General features: G+C 45.0%; 1 pseudogene across 1 annotated transcript in view; it reads right to left on the bottom strand.

Moving 5' to 3' along the window:
- LOC311130326 (VPS10 domain-containing receptor SorCS3-like) overlaps positions 1-24,445 on the bottom strand; it is a 202,502-nt pseudogene that overhangs the window by 62,751 nt on the left and 115,306 nt on the right. The window lies entirely within an intron of this gene.

The raw sequence follows: 24,445 nt of genomic DNA, 5'->3' as shown, positions 1-24,445 counted from the left end.
CAGCTATAATATTGTCTGCAGTCAGCCAGTCAGAACGTTTACAGCTATGCCTTGGTCTTTAAGGGAGGGAATAAATTGCCTTTATTTTAACATAGGCCATATGACTGATATATCAATTAGATGGGAATGTCTCCACAAGGCAAAGTTCAGCACCTCCTAGCAAACAGTGTCTGACAGTGTGTTGGCCAGTCTGACAGTGTGTTGGCCAGTCTGACAGTGTGTTGGCCAGTCTGACAGTGTGTTGGCCAGTCTGACAATGTATTGGCCAGCCTGACAGTGTATTGGCCAGTTTGACAGTGTCTTGGAAAGTCTGACAGTGTATTGACCAGTCTGACAGTGTCTTGGCCAGTCTGACAGAGTCTTGGCCAGTCTGACAGTGTATTGGCCAGAGAGAACCTGTATAGAATCTGTACTGTACAGTATGTGGTCAATCTAGACCAGGGGTGTCAAACTCATTTTAGCTCAGTGGCCACATGGAGGAAAATCTATTCCCAAGTGGGCCGGACCGGTAAAATCATGGTATTTATAACTTAAAAACAACAACTTCTGATTGTTTTCTTTGTTTTAATACGATCAACATAAAACATAAAGCTGGAGCCTGAGGACAGTGTGTCCAAAATAGTACAAGCACAACATCACTATTAATCATAAAACACCTCAAGTTTATTTGAAAATTCTAAAGAAAAAGAACACACAAACACACAATGCCTCAGTGATTCACAGAACTGTTTCACAGATCACAGAACTATATCAGGGTGTCATTTCTCAGGCAGAAATGTAGATAAAAATAATGAAATCCTGTTCCCCAAACAAGTGCAAGAACCACAGTGTCAAGAATAGGTTAAATATACAAATAAAATAAAATCAATTAAAAACAATAGCACATCAACATAAAAACATATAAACATAAAGCTGGAGCCTGAGGACAGTGTGTCCAAAAGAACAACATCACTATTAATCATAAAACACCTCAAGTTATTTGAAAATTCTGAGGACAAAGAACACACAAACACACAATGCCTCAGTGATTCACAGAAGTATATCACAGAACTATATCAGGGTGTCTCATCCAGCACTTTAAGTGGGGTTGCATAGTTTATTTGACTCCTGATACCTGGCATCTTTTAGCTTTCACCAGCGCATCAATATCAGGCGTCACATCCTGAGTGGCAGCCAACTTCAGGATGTGATTCAAGTGCTTGTGCGTGAGCCTTGAGCGCAGCTTTGTTTTATTTATGCTCATTACAGAGAAAACTTGCTCACAAAGATATGTGGTTCCAAACATGCACAACAATTTTGCAGCGAGGGCTGTCAAGTTGGGGTAACCTGGCAAAAGATTCTGATAAAATGTGTCCAAGCCAGCTGCGGCAAATTTGCCCTTCAAATCCGAGTCACACTGCAAGTCTATTATTTCAAGTTGGATGCTGACGGGCAGATCAGAGGGATTCACGGTGAATGGCGAGCAAAAAACGTTGAAGTCTTTCTCCAGTTCACCAAAAATCTGAAAGCGTTGCTCAAACTCCAATAACAGTCCCGTTATTTTATCTTTGAACCGCTTCATGTCTGCCACATGTTGGGTCGCGCACACATTTTTCAGACAGGGGAAGTGAGCTGCATCACCACCGGCGAGTTGCGTCTCCCACAATGACAGCTTCAACTTGAAAGAACGTATGCTGTCATAATAATGCGTGACAACTTTGTTGCGCCCTTGCAGCTGTTTGTTCAAGTTATTCAGGTGCTCTGTAACATCCACCATAAATGCAAGGTCCTGCATCCATTCTGCGGAATGAAATTCTAACACTGGTTTGCCCTTTTCTTCCATGAACTGTTCAATTTCTTCTCGTAAATCAAAGAAACAACTCAGCACAGCACCTCAGCTTAACCATCTTACCTCAGTGTGGTATGGCAGGCCATAGATGTGGTCTTTCTCTCTGAGAAGGCTGTCAAACTGACGGTGATTTAGGCTTCTGGATCGGATGAAATTAACAGTTTGGATGACCACCTTCATGACGTTATCCATCTTTAATGACTTGCAACACAAAGCCTCCTGGTGCAAAAAACAGTGAAAAGTCCAAACATCACGTCCTCCATTTGCAGATTGCACTTTCTCTCTGAATTTTGCCACAACACCTGCTTTTTTCCCGATCATTGAGGGCGCACCATCTGTAGCCAGGCTGACAGCGCGGGACCAGTCGACTCCCACCCTGTCCAGCACGCCGACGAGTGCGGTGAAAATATCAGCTGCTGTCGTTGTATCTGTCATCGGCACCAACTCCACAAACTCCTCAGTGATGGTCAATGTGTCATCAACTCCGCAGATGAAAATGGCCAGTTGTGCAACATCTGTAATGTCCGTGCTTTCATCAATTGTAACCGAAAACGCAATAAATGACTTTACTTTTTGCTTCAACTGGCTGTCCAAATCCACTGAAAGATCGGAAATCCTGTCTGCAACTGTGTGTCTTGTTAGGCTGATATTTGCAAAAGCCAGGCACTTTTCAGGGCACACAATCTCCGCTGCCTTCATCATGCATGTTTTTACAAATTCACCCTCACTAAATGGTTTTGAAGCCACTGCGATTTCATTAGCAATGAGGTAGCTAGCTTTCACTGCAGCGTCACTAATGTCTCGGCTGTGAGTAAACACAGACTGCTGTTTCTTCAGACCCGCCAACAGTTCATTCACCTTCTCTCTTCTCCGCTGTCCTTGAAAGTTGTCATATTTGTCGGCATGAAGACTCACATAGTGGCGACGAAGGTTATATTCTTTCAGCACTGCAACATGCTGTGAACACACCAAACATACCATTTTCCCATTCAATTCCGTGAATAAATAGGAGGATGACCATTTTTCTTGGAACACTTTGCACTCTGCGTCTACTTTTCTCTTTTTTGACAGAGACATATTGGGGCAATGAGGGTGCCAAAGCACATAATGTTAAAAGTAGAAGCCGTAATAAATATTGCGGGCAAAACAAAGTAGCTCATCCGGACTGGCTGCACTTGCTTGACCTACTTGCTCTGCCCCAGTATAAACAGTTTGCTTGCTTAACACAATTGCAGCTCATTTTTATACTTTACAAAATCATCTCGCGGGCTGGATTAAACCTGTTTGCGGGCCTGATCCGGCCCGCGGGCCGGATTTTTGACACCCCTGATCTAGACAGACATCCCTTCAACATGGTCTCTTTTAATAGCTGTACATACAGTGCATTCGGAAAGTATTCAGACCCCTTCACTTTTTCCACATTTTGTTTCGTTACAGTCTTATTCTAAAATGTATTAAATTGTTTGTTTTCCTCATCAATCTACACACAATACTCTATAATGACAAAGCAAAAACAGGTTTTAAATGTTTTTTTTGCACATTTATAAAAACGGAAATACCACATTTACATAAGTATTCAGAACCTTTACTCAGTACTTGTTGAAGCACCTTTGGCAGCGATTACAGCCTCAAGTCTTATTGCGTATGTTGCTACAAGCTTGGCACACCTGTATTTGGGGAGTTTCTCCCATTCTTCTCTGCAGATCCTCTCAAGCTCTGTCAGGTTGGATGGGGAGTGTCGCTGCACAGATATTTTCAGGTCTCTCCAGAAATGTTAGATCAGATTCAAGTCCGGGCTCTGGCTGGGCCACTCAAAGACATTCAGAGACTTGTCCTGAAGCAACTCCTGCGTTGTCTTGGCTGTGTGCTTAGGGTCATTGTCCTGTTGGAAGGTGAACCTTCAACCCAGTCTGAGGTCCTGAGCGCTCTGGAGCAGGTTTTCATCAATGATCTCTCGGTACTTTGCTCCGTTCATCATTCCCTTGATCCTGACTAGTCTCCCAGTCCCTGACGCTGAAAAACATCCCCACAGCATGATGCTGCCACCACCATGGTTCACCATAGGGATGGTGCCAGGTTTCATCCAGACTTGACACTTGGCATTCAGGCCAAAGTGTTCAATCTTGGTTTCATCAGATCAGAGAATCTTGTTTCTAATGGTCTGAGAGTCCTTTAGGTGCCTTTTGGCAAACTCCAAGCGGGTTGTCATGTTTCTTTTAATGGGGAGTGGTTTCCATCTGGCCACTCTACCATAAAGGCCTGATTGATGGAGTGCTGCAGAGATTGTTGTCCTTCTGGTAGGTTCTCCCATCTCCACAGAGGAACTCTGGAGCTCTGTAAGAGTGACCATTGGGTTCTTGGTCACCTCCCTTACCAAGCCCCTTCTCCAATGATTGCTCAGTTTGGCCGGGCGGCCAGCTCTAGGAAGAGTCTTGTTGGTTCCAAACTTCTTCCATTTAAGAATGATGGAGGCCACTGGGTTCTTCGGGACCTTCAACGCTGCAAAACAATTTTGGTACCCTTCCCCAGATCTGTGCCTCGACACAATCCTGTCTCTGAGCTCTACGGAGAATTCCTTCGACCTCATGGCTTGGTTTTTGCTCTGACATGCACTGTCAACTGTGGGACCTTATATAGACAGGTGTGTGCGCCTTTCCAAATAATGTCCAATTAATTTAATTTACCACAGGTGGACTCCAATCAAGTACTAGAAACATCTCAAGGATGATCAAAGGAAACAGGATGCACCTGAGCTCAATTTCGAGTCTCATAGCAAAGGGTCTTTATTATGTAAATAAGGTATTCCTGTTTTTTTTTTAAAGAAATTTGCAAAAACGTTAAAAAAAACAGGTTTTGGTTTGTTATTATGGGGTATTACGTGTAGATTGATGAGGGAAAAAAATATTTAAAACATTTTAGAATAAGGCTGTAACGTTAAAAAAATGTGAAAAAAGTCAAGGGTCTGAATACTTTCCGAATGCGCTGTAGATACTGTACATGATATCACCAACACATGCTTGTGAACACTGTACTATGACTACCTATTAATTATGGTAGTGGATATAAGGTGATGACTAAGATGACTGTCATTCTGTCCATGTGGCTCCTGAGTGGCGCAGTGGTCTAAGGCACTGCATCGCAGTGCTAACTGTGCCACTAGAGATCCTGGTTTGAATCCAGGCTCTGTCGCAGCCGGCCGCGACCGGGAGACTCATGGGCGGCGCACAATTGGCCCAGCGTTGTCCAGGGTAGGGGAGGGAATGGCCGGCAGGGATGTAGCTCAGTTGATAGAGCATGGCGTTTGCAACACCAGGGTTGTGGGTTCGATTCCCACGGGGGGCCAGTATAAAAAAAATATGTATTCACTAACTGTAAGTCGCTCTGGATAAGAGCGTCTGCTAAATGACTAAAATGTCCATCATGTCTGGATCATGATTGACATAGAGGAAACAGGGTGGCATCATTTGACAACAGTCTGGGTCTTGTGGATGTTTAGCCTACTGTGAGCTCCATATGAGCGCTGTGCTAAATTGGCAGTCATTTGCAAGGCAGATGGCAAAATGTGTTTGACTTGTGCTTCCAATTAGTAACAGGAGGCTTCATTTACAGTGTGCTACAGGGCAACAATCTTGTTTTATTAACTTCACACAGTAGCAGATCAAGTAAAGAAGGAACTAAAATGGGATTTCAAGCTAATACTGTCAGATAATGTTAAGTTTGTTGCTGCCGTACTTCAGGCTACATACTTAAGTTGTTTCTGGGTTTCATTCAGAGTTATTCAACTTTCATCTTTTTTTCATTAATGTTGTTACCCTGTGGTTAAAGATATGTAGGAAAAACAAGACTGCAGTCACAGAAAGGTTATCTGAGGTTCTTATTATTATTCTACTTCCTTCATTCATCTGAACCCTGGAAGCTAGATATTACAACTGACCTCTCTTTCGCACACCAAAATATCCTCATTCATTAAAGGTCCAATGCAGCTGTTTTTATCTCAATGTCACCAGGAAGGCCAAAACTCCATCCCACCACAACAGGCTGAAATTTCAGGCGGTCTATTGAAACAGCTCTTACATTAAAAGGGCATTATCATCATTTTCACAATTTCACAATGTGGAAATGCTGTATATATAAAACACAGGAAAATCACGTTTTTTACTGCATTGGGCCTTTAACACCCCAATAAATATGCCATTTTTAGCAGACGCTTTTATCCAAAGTGACTTACAGTCATGAGTGCATACATTTTATTTTTTTATTTTTTTTGGGGTATGGGTGGTCCCGGGGATCGAACCCACTACCTTGGCGTTACAAGCGCCGTGCTCTACCAGCTGAGCTACAGAGGACCACAATAGCAATAGCACCCTAAGACATAAAGGCAGAATCTCCTCCCAACTGAAATAGTTATGGAAATGGTAATGGCGTATTATAGCCAGTGTGTCCCAAACAATTACTATAAGTCACTTTTACACCACCTAATTAAGCCTCCTATGAATTCCTTAAGCATTTATATACAGTACTCTAAATCAAACGGCACCGGTTGACAGTGCCTTGGCTCTGACGATAGCGGAAGCGGGGGTGATGGGACTATTGTTTCTGGAATTTATGGAGCCAGAAGAATGCAAGGCGGCATTGCTGGAGACGATCCTATGGAGGGGAGAATATGAAAGTGTACAGTAATCCCTCGTTTATCGCGGGGGTTACGTTCCGAAAATGACCCGCGATAAGTGAAATCCGCGAAATAGAAAACTTTTTTTTTTTTACAATTAGCAACTATTACATGTATACAAATACAGTGACTCACGTGTAGGCCGTTTCACTGCTCTTCAGACTGGGCCGCTGCATCCTGACTGCGCTCTGCAGTGTTCTCTTCTTCTGAAGCCCGCGGTGCAGGTGTGTTTGTTCGGGAGAAGAACATAGTGATAGGCAGCTGTTGTCGCTCTTTTTTCTTCTTTGCAAAAAGATCCTTGTACACCGACATGCCACCATCGATTACGTTGGAGAACTGTAATGAACGGCTCATCAAAGGGTCCCATTCCTCAGCTACTCGCTTAAGTTCAGTGGCCATTCGCACCATGGTTGCTAAGCGACCAAGCGTTAGTCCTTCCTCCTCATTGACTGCTGCTGTCGTCCTTATGTTTTTTTCCTCCTTCTTTATGTAACGAACGGAAGATTCATTGATTCCGTAATGGCGAGCAACGGCTGCATAGCTTTTACCTTCCCTTAGCATGTCCAGAAGTTTAACTTTATCTGAGATAGGTAGCATCTTCCGTCGTTTGGGCCCATCCGCAGGTGCTTTTGTCGGTCCAGGCCGTTTCGTCGACATTATGGGTTTAGGAGATGTTCGAAATTACAAGATAATTTGGCCAACTTAATGTAAATTTGCCAAGCTGTTTTATGTACGTACACATAACTGCACGAGACGACAAAATGATAGCACAATTCGTAGCATGTTTTGATACAAGAAGCGGGAGTGAGTTTTTAGCGAATCAGAATGCAGAGCACAATGCACCAAAAAAAAAAAAATGCATTATGAAAATCCGCGAAATAGCGAATCCGCGATAAGTGAACCGCGAAGTGGCGAGGGATCACTGTATACAAATGAACCATCTGGATTGTTTGAACTGCCTGGGTGTTGGGGAATAAGAGGTCTCTGCTCCGGAGCACAATCTACTGCATCACTTGTCACCCCTTGTATGTTCTATAGAAATAAGACTGATTGAGTCCCAAATGGCACCCTATTCCCTATATAATGCACTACTTTTGACCAGAGCCCCATAGGGAATAGGGTGCCATTTGGGAGGTATACTATGTCCATATACAGTAGAGCTGATACTCTGTAATGAACTCCAGAGGATGATGTAGTTAATGTGACAGTTATGTTTGAAATTGATGAACACATAATGTAAATGGAATTAGACCTGATAATACTGTATGGATCTCCATCACGTTTTTCAGGTGCTATGATGTCACTGTAGTAAGCATATTGTGGTAGGCTGATGTGTCAGAATATGTTACATAAGGTTTAAATCCCAGTCTTCTAGACTTTTAGACCTGTAATACATAGTACAGCACAGCATTACATCCTCACTCAACTATGTTTCTAGAAGGTAATAATCTTCAGCATTTGATGACACTTATAACAATGAAACACACTGCAATGGCAACATCATGTAATCTCATAGCATACAGTATCGCGAAACATGTAAGGAAAATCTCATGTTGCTAGTAGTATACACTAGTATACCAATTCCGTCTCGCATTGCAGTGACATACTACCCAAAACCGTCCCTCAATGGATCTTAATGGGGCACACTACTGCACTACCACAGTTAAACAACAAATGATAGCATCCGTTCAAACGGCACTGCAACTGCTTTGCGTTCACAATGTCACCAAATGTGTAATCTCTGGTGGGGAGGAATAATGGCTGTTGAGCTCAGTCATCTATTCCACTCGGTTGGATTCACTTTGCAAACTCGTCAACAACAACCTCCGCCTAGAAACCCATCCACCTTTTATAGGTGTAGTTTAGTGGTGTGTAAAGAGATTTTAAAAGGTTGATGTTATGTTGGAATAATGTGTGTGGATGTGTAAGTAAGTATATTGCGTTTGTATGTCTAGTCTGTGAAAAAACATGTGGTGATTCACAATGCTAATGAATAATATCCAACTAAGTACTTATGCTTGGTATGTCTGCATTGTTATCCAATTAGGCATAATTGCTCTGTGAAGTGCTATTAGGTAAACACAGAGAAAATAACACTATTAGTCCACTGCTAAAGGCAATATGGGCACTTATTAGTCCATTGTTAAAGGCAATATGGAGGTCTGCATTGTCATTGTCATGACAGTGTGTTTCAAACTAAAGTCCATTGAAGGTATCCTGAGAGGACCTGCTAGGTCCAGTGAACCGCAACGGGAGCCGACCTGTTGCATCTTCAGCTGACAAGTGGACTGAGCACTAAAGATACCTGCCATCTGTAGGGGCATTGAGCTGTGAAATGCACCACAGTGGAGGAGGAACAGCAGCCATTTTGTCTCTGGTTCAGCAACACCTTGCAGGGTCGCATCCAGATCTAAGGTGGGTGGGGGAGGCGAGGCACTGGGGTGGTGGTGGAGGCCATTTTGGATTTAGATCAGCACATACTGTTAGTAAATTATTGGACAGGAGTGTGTTTTTACTGTAGAGGAACCAATCTGGGGTCTGACTCCACAGCACCTTGCTGGTCGCGTCATGACAATGTGGGCCTAAGCACTGCAGTGGTGAAGACTGGGGAGGCCATTTTGGCTCAAGATCAACATCACCTTCCAGTTCATGAATAGGAGTGAAACTGCTGACGTGAGGAAGCCATTTTGTCATACAGCGGGGTCCATTGCAGAGTCTGCACCACATAATATAATACAACCACAGTTGGATACTAAACTTTTACTACCTGGTTACAGGTCTGGAAACGCACATAAGAGGCAGATGTTGCTTCAGCTAACACAACACAAGCTCCTTAATCAGAAAAATGGTTTATTGCTCTCTCTCTCTCTGTATTGCAGTACATCGATTTAAGGCTTGTCGATGTCAGAAACGGGAGGTTTTAAAATGAAGAATCAGTATTGAGCAGCAGAAAGGTGTCAGCTGTGGATTACAATGACAAGAGATGATCCTGTAAGCGAAAGCACTATGGGATTTATAAATTCACTGACTCCTATTAGACAATGATGGTTTTAAACCAGCTTATCTGAAGGAGACTCCTCCAATGACAAGAGCTGAAACCCATCCACAGAAGGGCAATATCCCACATAATACTATTAATTCCATAGAATTGGAAATGCTAATGCATTTTTATAGAGTCAATTTACTGTAAATGAAGACAAAAAAAACTCAAGTCCTGAATAATGTATTTTTTCTACTTATTTTCTGGCTCTGCATACTTTATTGAGACAGATGTCCCCCGTTGCATTTGGGATAACATTTAGCCGTGATACGATTCTTTGTGGAAAATAATTAACGGCATACATTTGCGTCATTAGAGCAGATTAAGTCAATAAATGTTTGCATATAGATGGACTGGAGGGAATGTGTGGCTCGCTCAAAGAGGCTGTTTCCTACCATTTCCTGATTTGTTTTTTGGTAGCTGCCCCCCTGGGTGAGGGGATTGGAGAAAAACGATCCATTCAGCTGGCAAGCTAAGTGCCAACAGTGAACATTCGTCACATTTATTTGTGGCGTTACTGTTTGAAAAGCGAAAACAATGGCAAGTGACAAATGTTGGAGAAAAGTGGCAAGATAACGACCAAAAATGTTATTTTGATGATTAGCAACATTTTACCTCTCCCTGAGCCTACTCCATTCACACAACTTAGTTCTGCCACAAAAGTTATGTGCCGACTTTCCTCGACAATCAGAGTGTTATTTTCTCATTTCCCAGCCTGCCTTTCTCTCCAGACTGATAATACCTCCACATCCTAAGACCCTGACAGACTGACGGCGGGTTTATCCAGATGTGGGCCGCACCTGTTCAGTATGATCCCTGTATGATCCCTGTGAAACCCAGAGAAGCCAAACTATCCTCCAGACATTTTCACATGCCCTTGAAGTGTACGGTTTGTTCTGGGCCAAACTCAACTCCTATTCATGACATTATCTGAATAACAGTGAGAGGATGATAGGAGGAGGGGGGGGAAAGGGAGGATAGGGGTCCATCTATCAATCTACTCAGGATGAGAGACAAACGTAAAAGGTACATTTCGGCGTGTTCCCTCTTTCATTATTCAGCCCCCATGACTTTAATTTGCCCCCCATCCAAAATGCACCCTGCTGTTTCTTAAAATCACTATTCTTATACTTCCAGGTCACCTTGCTCTCTAAGTAAGTGTACCATACAGTTGAACAACATGTCATATTCTGCTGGGTTTCAGAAGATATTTCCTTCCAACAATGACCTGCATCACACAGACTAGTATACTACAGAGTAAGCTGTACTGTGACATATTGGCAACATTATCTACAATGTTTGTTTCCATACACAATACAATACTAAACATAAGAGTACATGGAATATGCCATATTGAAAGGGTGATGTTGCCATATAGCATTTTGTATGGTAGACTACTAAACAATAGATTGGTATTTAAAGCTGGAATCCAAACAGGATGAAACTGCCACGTCCTTTTGCAATATTACAACAACAAAGAAGTTACTTCAAACAACGAACACTGTTTTTTTCTATGACATCATTGCACGCGCGATGATACAGCAGAGTAGTCCTGCAATTTCCTTTGACCATTTCTTTTTACCTCGATGCTGGATACTACTCTCTTCGTTTCTTCAACAAGACAAAAGCAATAACAAATGTGCTGGGGCCAACAGTGGCACTGTTTTACCTTATGTGGAGCTTTAAAATAAGCTTGGGACTATATATTTCTTATATATAGACATATTGATTTATGTGTCCGTGGTGGCACGATGAAGATATTAAAACCCCTCAATGCATGTTATGAATGCACATGCAGTTGTTAACATGTCAACCATCTTGCCATGGAACTACAATGAGACTTCCTTACACATAGCGAATGAACTAACGGCAACAGCATTATACCACAACCCAAAATGTGCCCTGTCAACTTCAGACACCCATTACCATTAGTCAACCGGTAGAGTAATTCAACTTACCCCATTACACCAAAGGCAACAAAATGGCACGAGGGCGTAATTAGTTTTTAACATAAAAACCTTACGGAAATTAAATTGGATTTGAACTAGTGCCACTACTCCTCAGGATATATGGTAGATTTTCTCTGAGAGCGGATAGGTGGAGACCATATATACCATATAATGAGACACTTAGTTTCACTACTGCTCCCGATTTATAGGCTCCTGGGCAAGTTACGATCTTTAGGTGAATATGTGGGGGAGCGTGGATGGGAAATTACATCAATGTTTCTTTCTGGTGAATGCAGCACTTTTTAACTATACATCTTTCATCCTCCCTCCGCACTATTTGTGGATGGCTTTTTGTGCAATGAAGACTCACTATAATTTCACACTCCAATTAGTACATTACTAATGTTGTCCTAAAGAGCCAATCTCAGGGCCACATTAAACAAACAGGTTCTAAGCCTCAAGGGCATAGAAGGTTCCCCAAGTACAAATAAAACTGGCACTGAATGTATGTCTAAGTGGTATATATGTGGGAAAGGAATTGCAGCAGAGAGCGCATGAAAATGCTAATGAAAATAAAACATTATCCGGGTGTTTGATTGTGTTTGGTTGTTAATGTCATGGGCAAGGTAGATCATTACTCCCAGGTGTGTAGCATAACACCTCAGGTTTGATATACTGAAATTGACGCTCTGGAAAAGAAATATCAACAATCTAGATTACATCTTTGCAAGTACAATTTGGCTTGCTGTCAAAATCTACAGTACATGAGTCAGAATGGCACAGGTTTAGTATCTGATTGGAAGTTGTAGCAAAGACAATGGATAGTCTCCTGTATCTTCAAAGTATAGTCCAACTCCAGTATAGTCCAACTCCAGTATAGTCTAACTCCGCTATAGACCAACTCCGCTATAGACCAACTCCAGTATAGTCCAACTCCAGTATAGACCAACTCCTAACTCCGCTATAGACCAACTCCAGTATAGTCCAACTCCAGTATAGACCAACTCCAGTATAGTCCAACTCCAGTATAGTCCAACTCCAGTATAGTCCAACTCCAGTATAGACCAACTCCAGTGTAGTCCAACTCCTGTATAGTCCAACTCCTGTATAGACCAACTCCTGTATAGACCAACTCCAGTATAGTCCAAGTCCAGTGTAGTCCAACTCCAGTGTAGTCCAACTCCAGTATGGTCCAACTCCAGTATGGTCCAACTCCAGTATAGTCCAACTCCAGTATAGAACAACTCCAGCACAGACCAACTCCAGTATAGACCAACTCCAGTATAGATCGACATTCTACTGAAAGAGGAAGCTGCTTTGATAATCCCCTATTTGAAATAGATGATGAGGAAACCAGTCCTGCTGGCTGGCAGCTTCAAATGACCATAAACACTAATATTTTCAAAATGGCCACCCCTTTCACTATTGCTCTCCCTCAGAAGGAGACTTTATCAAACTGATGAACAAGAAAAAAATATAGAGCAGGTTATGTTAGTGACTTATGAAAGTGGAGCCGGCCACAGAACGAGGCTGTTGGACTGTAGTTAAGAGGCAAGGTTCAGCGCGAGGCAGAATCCATCACATCGACCATTTTGTCTTCCCCACAGAAAAAGGTAAATGTCAGCCTAGTCCAACACACACACACACACAAACACACACCGTACTCCCCCCCCCCCCCCACGACTTAACAGATGAATACCAATAAACTGATAGCAGCCCCCCCCCATAAAGGTTTTGACGCCGCTGAAATATCAAAGCCTTCAGGTGAGCGGATAGGAATTCTAAATACACCCTGTGGACGTGTGGTATTCACCAAGGGCAAGAAGGGCTACTCATAAGACATAACCCAATACCCAATAACCCAGTACCTGTGTGAAGGTAGCCTGCCTTAGCCTTGCAACTGGGGCTTGGAATGCAATAAAGAAGCTGCCCATCCTAAAAAGACAAAAGGACGTCAAACTCACTTACAGTCAGGTACAAAACTTTTGGCACCTTTGATAAAGATGAGCAAAAAAGACTGTATAAAATTATTGTTTTACTGAGCTATATTGTATGCAAAAAAAGAAAAGGGAAATTATATGGTGTGCATGGCCAAAGAGCTCTATTTTCATGTCATCTGACCATAGCACAGGTTCCAACTCAGGTGCCAATGCCATTTAGCAATCTCTAGGCATTTACATTTGTTGGAATTACATGAAAATAGAGCTCTTTGGCCACGCCATTAGTGGGCTTGGTGTTGAAAGAAAGATGCATATGGAGAAAAGAACCCCATACCTACTGAAAAATATGGTGGTGGATCTTTGATGTTATGGGGATATTTTGCTTCCACTGGTCCGGGGGCACTTGTTAAGGACAACGACATCATGAACTTTACCAAGTACCAGGACATTTGAGCCAAAAACATGGTTGACTCTGCCTGGAGGCTGAAACTTGGCCGCCAGTGGATCTTCCAGCAAGACAATAACCCCAAGCACACATGAAAATCCATAAAGAAATGGTTAATTGACCACAAAATCAACATTTCGCAATAGCCATTTCAGTCTCCAGACTTGAAACCCTTTGTGGTTTGAATTGAAGAGGCAGTCCATCAACTGGGGCTTTAAACTCAATATAAAGAGGCTTGCACATGCTGAAAAACCAAAAGGATGTCACACCTCCACCATCACCAAAGGAACATGGCAAGAGAGGCCTAGCAACGACAGAAAGTCACAGTTCTCACACAATCTGTTTCCTTGTTGTTGGCACATTGGCTCCTCAATCCTCTCTCTATTTAACAACACACCTCCATCCATCTGCTGTTGTGACAATGTATATCTGCTATTCCATTAAAAGAGTAACTCCCATCTGTTCGCGTTCTCTATCTCTCCTCGCCATGAAGCTGCCTCCACTTCGCTGTAGCCATCATTTCCCTTTGATTTCAGTCCCCTGTTCTCTCTGTTCTCTCTGTTCTCTCTGCTTCATTGTGCCAGTCCTCTCCAAAACTGCAACACCATGCATCCTTTTGAGTTTGAGTTCCACCAGGTTTGAGTTCCACCAGGCCTAGTCTTGTCTGTCTAAGTTTTGTGTTTGTGTGTATGCATGCATACATACATACCAAGCCTGTGCTTCAGCTTGGTATGTTTGTCTAACAGGTGTGTGCGTGCTCATGTGTGTTTGTGTGATGGCATATGTGTGTGTGCGTCTGCATCCCTAGAAGCTACATACTGTACACATCCTCCAAAAAAACACACTCCTCCAGCTGTATCCTCACCAGGAAGACCCCCCTCCACAACACCTTCTCCAGCTTTATCCTCACCAGGAAGAACCTCCTCCACAACACCATTTAGTTATAGTCTATTGTATTCTAATCTATTGGGCTCTGAGTCATCCTTCCCCCACTTGACTAATGACACTAATCCTGCTATTTGTAACAGGCAACTAACCTAATGCAGACAAGGGGCCAATCAAATCACTGTACGCACTGTAGGGCAAGTGAGTTAGAGACTGGAGAAGTCACAAATAAACCTGAGATACACTGACACTTTATTCTAGCGGCGCTGCGCTGTCTGGCAATACTGATTGTTTCCCCCAGTGGTAGGAATTACAAATAACCACATTATGAGTTGTTTGACGTTCGCTTCAAACTGGGCTTAGGCGGTGTGTTGGGTTGCCTGCAATGTAATTGTGGTGCTGGGTGACTAGGCTGCAAATAGTGTATGCAGGTGATTGACTCCAAACTCATCTGCTTTTTTGGAACTTGGAAATAGTGAGCTTGTTTGACTGTCTGAAGACATGTGATTTGCTTCTGTTGACACATCCGATGTGAAACGTTTTTTGCTCACTTTTTTCAAAGGTTGAAAGGAAGTGAGAATAAATGTATCTCCAACATGTCAACTATCTAAGAACAGCATGATTTGGTTGATGTATGGAATACGGAAGACTGACGTTCTTCATCTGACATTGTGTGTCTGAGTGAGAGACTACAGGGGGCTGACAGGAACATTATTTGGGAAAAACAAAGTTATGTCAACCACCTGGGGTTCTCCTCTTGACATAGCCAACATTAATTGATTTGAACACCAGAAACCTGAATAAGGATATAATTAAACACAGAGAACACTTTTATTAAAAGACTGGTGCTAAGGGAACGAAGGTTGAACTTAACCAGGCTAGATAGTGATAGGCTTCATGATAGACTGGCAATAGATACATGGATATAAACTGGATATTTTTTCACAATCAATGTTCATTGTCTGTCTGTGCTAATGTCATTTTATCTACACTATCAGCTTTTTCTGGTGAATTGTCTGCTCTCATAAACACTTCTAACTACGTAATGAAACCAAAACGATTAGTTACCGGAGTGTAACTCCAGTTCTATGAGTGGAGCGGAGCCCCATAGGGGAGCTCTGCTCCTAATGGTTTACCCTCTGCCCTAAGGCAGCAGCAGCCTGAGACAAAATTATGCACACACCTACAGCCAATATGAGTACAGGTGTCCCTATAAGAGGGGGTGCCTCCCCTCAATCAGCCTCCCGAGATATTTTTCTTCAGCGAGACTAGAGAGGTTCGGCAGGGCCTTAAGTCCTATGGGGCTCCGCTCCACTCATAGAACTGGAGTTACACTCCGGTAACTAATCGTTCTATATCCTGGAGCTCCGCCCCATAGGGGAGCTCTGCTCCTAATGGTTTAAGGCGGAGCGTAGCGCTCCAAAATGTACTCCCTGCCGAGCCTAACACTTCCCATCGAAACGAGAAAGTCAAGCCTAGCAATGGCTGCAACCGAGTCCCGCAGTACTGCAACTAAAAACCCCTACGGGCGTCACAATATACCGCGTCATCGGTTAAAAGACCCGCCCCACCTAGTCCAATGGCAATGCCAATGACTAGTGGGCAGATCACCGGAATAGAAGCCATACTAATCTGTACTAGCAGATAGATGTGCCTCAATATCCTGTGAAAACACTACCGACCACTAATGGAATGACATCAAGTGTCACTCTACATTATGAACGCAGTAGACCGCCTCACTCACTCAATGGAATCCCAGAGATTAGTGGGCAGGAACAAAAACATGAGTCATACTAACTGAACAAGCAGATAGATGACCTCATATTCTGTTAATCAACGCATGCCTCTACTGTACTGACCCTGTCAGTCAGGATTCATGCCACAAAATATGTTTTCTTATCCAAAGCGGACCTGATGGAAACCCAGTCCATAGTTCTGCTTTTCCCTCTCTTCCTAGCTCCAGATCTCCCTTCAGCTATGCTGAGTACAGACCGAGCCAAAGAGTTAGACAACACATCTGTCAAACACACGTCTTCCTAACCAAAGCGGACCTGATGGAAACCTGTGTCCACAGTCCTGCTTCTCCTCTCTTTCTTGCTCAAGATCTCCCTTCAGCCACGCTGAGTACAGATCGAGCCAGAGAATTAGAAGACATATCTAAGAGATAGAAACGGATAAATGGAGACGGCGTCGACCAGGATGCTGCTCTACAGATATCCTCTACTCCTGTTCCTCTAAAAAGGGCAGTAGAAGCCGCTACTCCACGAGTGGAGTGAGCTCTGATACCCTGAGGCAATTGCCGCCCTGCTACCTCATAAGCTGTCTCAATGCCTTCACAAAGCCAGTGAGACATCCTCTGTTTTGAAAGTGGTCTACCTAGTGCAGCCGCACCGTGACACACAAACCACTGAGGCGATGACCTAATCGCTGCTGTGCGCTCGACGTAACACGCCAAAGCGCGTACCGGGCACAGGCGATGGAGCTTCTCCTCACTCCTCTCTCTATGAGGAGGAGGAGAAAAAGCCCACAGCTCCACGGTCTGTGACCTATATGAACTCTTAATAACCTTCGGCACAAATGCCGGGTTAGGACATAACACTGCTCTGCTCAGGTCACCATGGATGGCCAGGCAGTCAGGTCTCGTCGAAAGAGCACACAAATCACTGACCCGCTTAGCTGTAGTCAAAGCGAGCAACAGTGCTGTCTTGATAGACAGCATCTTGAGGGGTATTTGATTCAATGGCTCGAACGGCGACTTACATAGCACTTCGAGTACCAAAGCCAAATCCCACTGAGGAAGCGTGACTCTAGGTGTTGGCCTAAGTCGCCGCGTTCCTAATAGGAAGCGTTTCACTAGAGGGTGACTAAAGACATTGTCTCTGCCAAAACCCTCATGACAAGCTGAAATCGCTGCTGCAAACACTCTAACCGTGGCAGGCGATTTTTGCTTATCAAACATGAGCTGCAGAAAAGAGAGAATACTCTCCACCTGACAGCTCATGGGGTCCACACCTTGTGTGACACACCATCGTGAAAACACGTTCCATCTACTGGCATACATCTTAGAAGTGGAACTGGCACGTGAACCCTGTATGGTCCTGATCACTGCATCAGATAACCCACGGCGCTCTAGCCTGTCCCTCTCAGCAGCCAGGCCTTCAGTGGTTGGCCGATTATGGGCAATTTCCCTATCGTGCCAGCCGCCTGAGACAACGCGTCCCGTCGATGTGGAATTGGCCAAGGTGGCGCAATCAACATCTGACTCATCTCCGCAAACCACAGAGCCCCCGGGCGATCGGGCGCTATCAGTATCACTGACAGCCCCCCTGACCTCACCCTGGCTAGCAGTGGGAGAATGCAGGACAGCGGAGGGAATGCATACAGGAGAACTCTCGGCCACGGTTGGTGCGCAAAGGCATCCCTTCCCAGTGGCGGTTCGTCCTGTTCCCTCAGAGAGAACCACAGAGGACATTGCGCGTTCACGCGTGACGCGAATAGGTCCACCTCGGCTCTCCCGAATTGTTCCCAAATCTGGAGAACAATGTCTGGATGCAGACACCACTCGTTGTCTCGAGGACCCCCTCTTGACATGAGGTCTGCTCCTACGTTCAAGTAGCCCGGAATGTGTGCTGCTCTCAATGAGCGAAGGTGCTCGTGAGCCCACAGCCACAATTCCTCTGCCGCCCGATGGAGAGCAGGAGACCTGACTCCTCCCTGGCGATCTATGTGGGCTACTGTGGTCCGGTTGTCTGACCAGACCAGCACATCGCGACCCAGAAGGGTAGACGCGAAGTGGGTCAGAACCAGTCGAACCGTTTCCAACTCCAGGTGGTTGATGTGATGACCTGATTGAGGCCACACACCTCCTATCGCTTGTGTCTGACATGTCCCTCCCCATCCCGTCAGGGACGCATCCGTGAATACTGGGATGTGAGAGGACACCTTTCCTATCGGGACTCCATGTGTGAGAACGCGCGAGTTTCTCCAATAGTTTAGGTCTGCACTGAGCGAGAGGGGAACCACCACCAACCGATGACGTTGACGCAATGGGTCTAGTCTTAGTTGGGCGAACCATCGCTGCGTCCTGCGCATGTGCAGGAGTCCCAGCGGAACCACAGAGTGGGCTGACGACATGAGACCCAAAAGTGACATGATCGACAGCGCCGTCACCGTGTGATTCGGACGACACTTCCTTAGGGCTAGCAACAAGGCTACCCTTCGGGGGTCCGAAATTCGAGCCCTCATCCTCACAGTGTCTAGCTGTATCCCCAGGTAGACAATCTGATGAGTGGGCCAGGGCGCGCTCTTTTTCCAATTCACAGCAAACCCCAGACTTGTGAGATGCATCACTGTCTGTGTTGTGTGAGTGATCGCCAGCTCTGCTGACGGGGCGAGAACCAGTAGGTCGTCCAGGTAGGCTAGTAGCCGTATTCCCTGACGACGCAACGGTTCCAATGCCGCCTCCACACACTTGGAAAATGTGCGAGGTGCCAGGGCGTACCCAAATGGCATCCTCGTGTATTCGTACGCCACCCCTTGAAAGGCGAACCGCAGAAACTTCCTGTGACGCGGCTGAACCGGCACATGAAAGTACGCGTCCTTTAGGTCTATGCTCGTACAAAAGTCCCCTCTCTGGACACATTCCAGCAGACGTTTTGTCGTTAGCATTCGGAAGGGCCGTTTGGTTATGCTCTCGTTGAGAATGCGTAAATCCAAAATCGGCCTCACTCCCCCCGTCTTTCTGGGCACTAGGAAATAAGGCGAATATAGCCCTTTGTTCCTTTGCTCCCGGGGAACTACTGTCACCGCCTCCTTCGCCAAAAGTTCCGTAATCTCTGTCATCAGAGCGGCCACTTTGTCTGGCGTTTTCATCACCGTCTCCACCACTCCCCTGAACGGGGGTGGGGTCCGGTGGAATTGGAGAGCATAACCCTTCTGCAACGTCCGTTCTAGCCAGCGTGAGAGGGTGCAGCTTCTTCGCCACTGCCAGCAATGCAGAGAAAGTGGCTGGGCGCGAAGCTGTGGTGCATCCAGTAGGAAGGACCTGTATTCCTCTATGACCCTTAACGCCACTGTTCCCCAACATTGAAGTGGTGGAACAGCCCAAGGTGGGCCTCCCGTGAAAGGGAGAGGAAATGCGTTCTGAGAAAGAAAGAGGAGTAGGGACATCGGTTAAACCCGTAACCGTCGTATTCCTGCCCTCCTTGAACGCATCGCGGGTCTGAATTGCGCTGACCGAGGCCACAGCCTGCGGCAGGGCACCATCCCCAGCAAGCGATTGCGTCATCTTAGGTGACTGCAATTCGCTATCAGAGCCCTTCACTACAGTACTCCTAGAAGTCTGTAGTATGAGGTCTCTATGAGGTAAAACAAGGCGGCGCCTTGATACCTTCTTAACTTTCACCTTCTGTGTGTGTTCAACTCTGCACCCCTGGTGGGTTGAGTCACGCTCAGTGTGGTGAGTATTAGCGCATTCAAAGGGAAGTGGGGGCGCCGATACACTGGGCACCCTCGTGACCGTGGTAATCGGGCCCTCCGTGAACGCAGCATGGGTCTGAATCGCACTAACCGAGACCTTAGTCTGCGATAGTGCGCCATCCCCAAATAGCGGCTGCGTCATCATGTCTCCTGACTGAGACTGCAGCCTGCTATGAGAGACACTCACTACAGTACTCCTTGGGGTCTGTAATGGGAGGTCTCTTTGAGATAAGCAAAGACGGTGTCTTGGTATCTTTCCTCCCTTCACCTCCTGTGTGTGTTCAGCTCTGCACCTCTGGTGGGCTGAACTACGCTCAGTGTGGTGAGTATTAGCACGTTCAGAAAGAAGTGGGGCGCCGATACACTGGGAACCTTCGTCACCGTGGTAATCGGGCCCTCCGTGAACGCAGCATGGGTCTGAATCGCACTAACCGAGACCTTAGTCTGCGATAGTGCGCCATCCCCAACTAGCGGCTGCGTCATCATTTTTATTTTATTTTTAATTTCACCTTTATTTAACCAGGTAAGCCAGTTGAGAACAGGTTCTCATTTACAACTGCGACCTGGCCAAGATAAAGCAAAGCAGTGCAATAAAAACAACACAGAGTTACATATGGGGTAAAAAACATAAAGTCAAAAATACAACAGAAAATATATATACAGTGTGTGCAAATGTAGCAAGTTATGGAGGTAAGGCAATAAATAGGCTATAGTGCAAAATAATTACAATAGTATTAACACTGGAATGCTAGATGTGCAAGAGATTATGTGCAAATAGAGATGCTGGGGTGCAAAAGAGCAAAATAAATAACAATATAGGGATGAGGTAGTTGGGTGGGCTAATTTCAGATGGGCTGTGTACAGGTGCAGTGATCGGTAAGGTGCTCTGACAACTGATGCTTAAAGTTATTGAGGGAGATAAGAGTCTCCAGCTTCAGAGATTTTTGCAATTCGTTCCAGTCATTGGCAGCAGAGAACTGGAAGGAATGGCGGCCAAAGGAGGTGTTGGCTTTGGGAATGACCAGTGAGATATACCTGCTGGAGCGCAGACTACGGGTGGGTGCTGCTATGGTGACCAATGAGCTAAGATAATTTAATAGCAGTGATTTATAGATGGCCTGGAGCCAGTGGTTTTGACGACGAACATGAGGACCAGCCAACAAGAGCGTACAGGTCACAGTGGTGGGTAGTGTATGGGGCTTTGGAGACAAAACGAATGGCACTGTGATAGACTACATCCAATTTGCTGAGTAGAGTGTTGGAGGCTATTTTGTAAATGACATCGCCGAAGTCAAGGATCGGTAGGATAGTCAGTTTTACGAGGGCATGTTTGGCAGCATGAGTGAAGGAGGCTTTGTTGCGAAATAGGAAGCCGATTCTAGATTTAACTTTGGATTGGAGATTCTGGAAGTTGAGTTTACAGTCTAACCAGACACCTAGGTATTTGTAGTTGTCCACATACTCTAGGTCAGACCCGTCGAGAGTGGTGATTCTAGTCGGGTGGGCGGATGCCAGCAGCGTTCGATTGAAAAGCATGCATTTAGTTTTACTAGTATTTAAGAGCAGTTGGAGGCTACTGAAGGAGTGTTGTATGGCATTGAAGCTTGTTTGGAGGTGTCTCCAAACTGAGACTGCATCCTGCTATGAGAGGCACTCACTACAGTACTCCTTGGAGTCTGTAATGTGAGGTCTCTTGAGATAAACCAAGACGGCGTCTAGGTATTATTCCTCCTTTCACCTCCTGTGTGCGTTCAGCTCTGCACCTCTGGTGGGCTGAACTACACTCAGTGTGGTGAGCCTGGGCGCGTTCAGAAAAAGGTGGGGGCGCCGATACACTGGGCACCTTCGTGACCGTGGTAATCGGGCCCTTCTTGAACGCAGCATGGGTCTGGGTCGTACTAACAGAGACCTTAGTCTGTGATAGTGCGCCATCCCCAATGTGGTTATTATCAGCGCGTTCTGAGAGAAACGGGGGCGCCGATACGTTGGTTACGCCCGTAACCGTAGTAATCAGGCCCTCCCTGAACGCAGCACGGGTCTGAACTGCACTGACTGAGGCGTTAGCCTGAGACAGAGCGCCATCCCGAATAGCGGTCGCGTCATCATGCCATTATCTGGCTGAGACTGCAGCCTGCTATGTGAGACACTCACTACAGCACTCCTAGGAGTCTGTAAAGTGAGGTCTTTATAAGGTACACTTAATACCTTTTATATACCTGCCTTATGTGTGCATTCAGCAACGCACCATGGTGGGCTGAGCTGCACTCATAGTGGTAAGAGAGAGAGCGAGAGTGAGGAAGGTCGAACGCTCTCGGATGTATTAAGGAAAAGGGGCTATTTTTTGACAGTGTCAAGTAGAGCCAACTCTTTATTACACACATCAACAAAAAACATTCTCCTCCATACACTCAACGGTAGAGTGGGGGGGGAAAGTGGGCTCGGTCACAGCAGGCGCTGTGCCGTCTTCCGTTCTCTCCCCCTCGCCTGTCATAAACGGCGTCTCTTCTGGCCGCCCTTCGGGTGATGCCAGGATGACGCTTTAATGAGCTCTCTCGCCGGCACCTCTGGCGCTGCAGGGGGGGGCGCCATTCCTTAATGAGCTCTCTTCTTGGCTTCTTCAGTCTAGTCCAGTCGCTGAAGAAAAAGGGAGGCTGATTGAGGGGAGGCACCCCCTCTTATAGGGACACCTGTACTCCTATTGGCTGTAGGTGTGTGCATAATTTTGTCTCAGGCTGCTGCTGCCTTAGGGCAGAGGGTAAACCATTAGGAGCAGAGCTCCCCTATGGGGCGGAGCTCCACGATATAGAACCCCATATCCCCAAGTGACCACAGTAACTGCAATGTGTACTGAATAGTTGAACTCAACAGTCCCACCAAGTTAACGTTTTGATGAACCCTTCCTTTACACAATCCATTAGGGACCCAAGGCCTTTTTTCCCAGGTCCGACGAGGTGTATGAGTCGAGATGCAATATGTTAAGAATGGAATACAACTCGAGTCGAGGGGACTTGTGTTTTTTAAAGGTTTGTCTTCACTTCTCCCTTGAGACGTTCACCACTAGCTTCCCAACCCCCCCCAACCCAATACATTTCGGACTATAAATGCATTCAGAAAAATATCATTTTTGCTTTCAGGGAGGGTGTTACATGAATAACTGAACTGCACAAAACAACTCGGGCCTGACATTGTCTAGCATAACAGCTCTTGTCAAAATATTTATAAGACAAGCAGCTCCAATACTGAAGTCAATTAGGAGACTTGAACAGTTGAAAAGTCCCAGAGGAACCCAGAAGAACAAGAAGAAAAAAAGTTATCTATTATGTTGCGTTGTTTCCATACTTTCCACCCTCATACTTTTTTGAGACGTGTCACAGATGCTCTAATTGTATCGACCTTAGTCAGAGAGAGAGAGAGAGGAACAGCTACATCAACAGTAATCATGTCTTTACACTGCCCACACGTTCTGATATAAGAGTCAAGAGAGGTCACCCAGAGTTCTAGAACTCTAAATAGAACAGTTTACTCCAGACATTGAGTAAAGAGATAGAGATTGACCTGCGTTGAGTACAAAAAGACTGGAGACAAATAGTAAAGTGATCTGACAAAGCTTGAGACCAAGCTGTTTGAATATAGAAAAACTCAATATGTGATCAGTACAGAACAGACTGTTTTAAAGTTGCACTTGTATGGAATCCCAATAAAAAATACGACATTATCTAATTTACTAATCACCATCAGATTCCACGTTGCGTCAATGCTTAAGGAATCATTTAATCAGAACTGTACGTATGTCTTCTGAGAGTGTTGCATGTCCACAAAGTTATTTATTCTGAGAGTGTTCCATGTACAAAAATATATGTCTTCTGAGAGTCTCCCATGTCTACAAAGGTATGTCTTCTGAGAGTGTTCCATGTCCACAAATGTATGTCTTCTGGGAGTGTTCCATGTCTACAAAGGTATGTCTTCTGAAAGTGTTCCATGTCCACAATTATATGTCTTCTGAGCCATGTCTACAAAGGCCCATCCTTTTAATGCAAACAAAACATCACCAACATCTATAGTGTGCATTAAACAGCCCAAAAGGTTCTGTTATAAACTCGTATAGTCCGCATTCTCCAACGAAGTCCATCACAGACCGAAAGCTTAGCAAATTACAACTGTAAAATTGCATCTGATCAAAGTGACTGTGTGGAGACTCTTTTTTCATTAGG

The sequence above is a fragment of the Coregonus lavaretus genome, assembly GCF_964263955.1.
Source record: "Coregonus lavaretus genome assembly, chromosome: 6".
Lineage (NCBI taxonomy): Eukaryota > Metazoa > Chordata > Actinopteri > Salmoniformes > Salmonidae > Coregonus > Coregonus lavaretus.
Note: the sequence above shows the minus strand (reverse complement) of the source record. Positions and strands in the feature narration are given on the sequence as shown.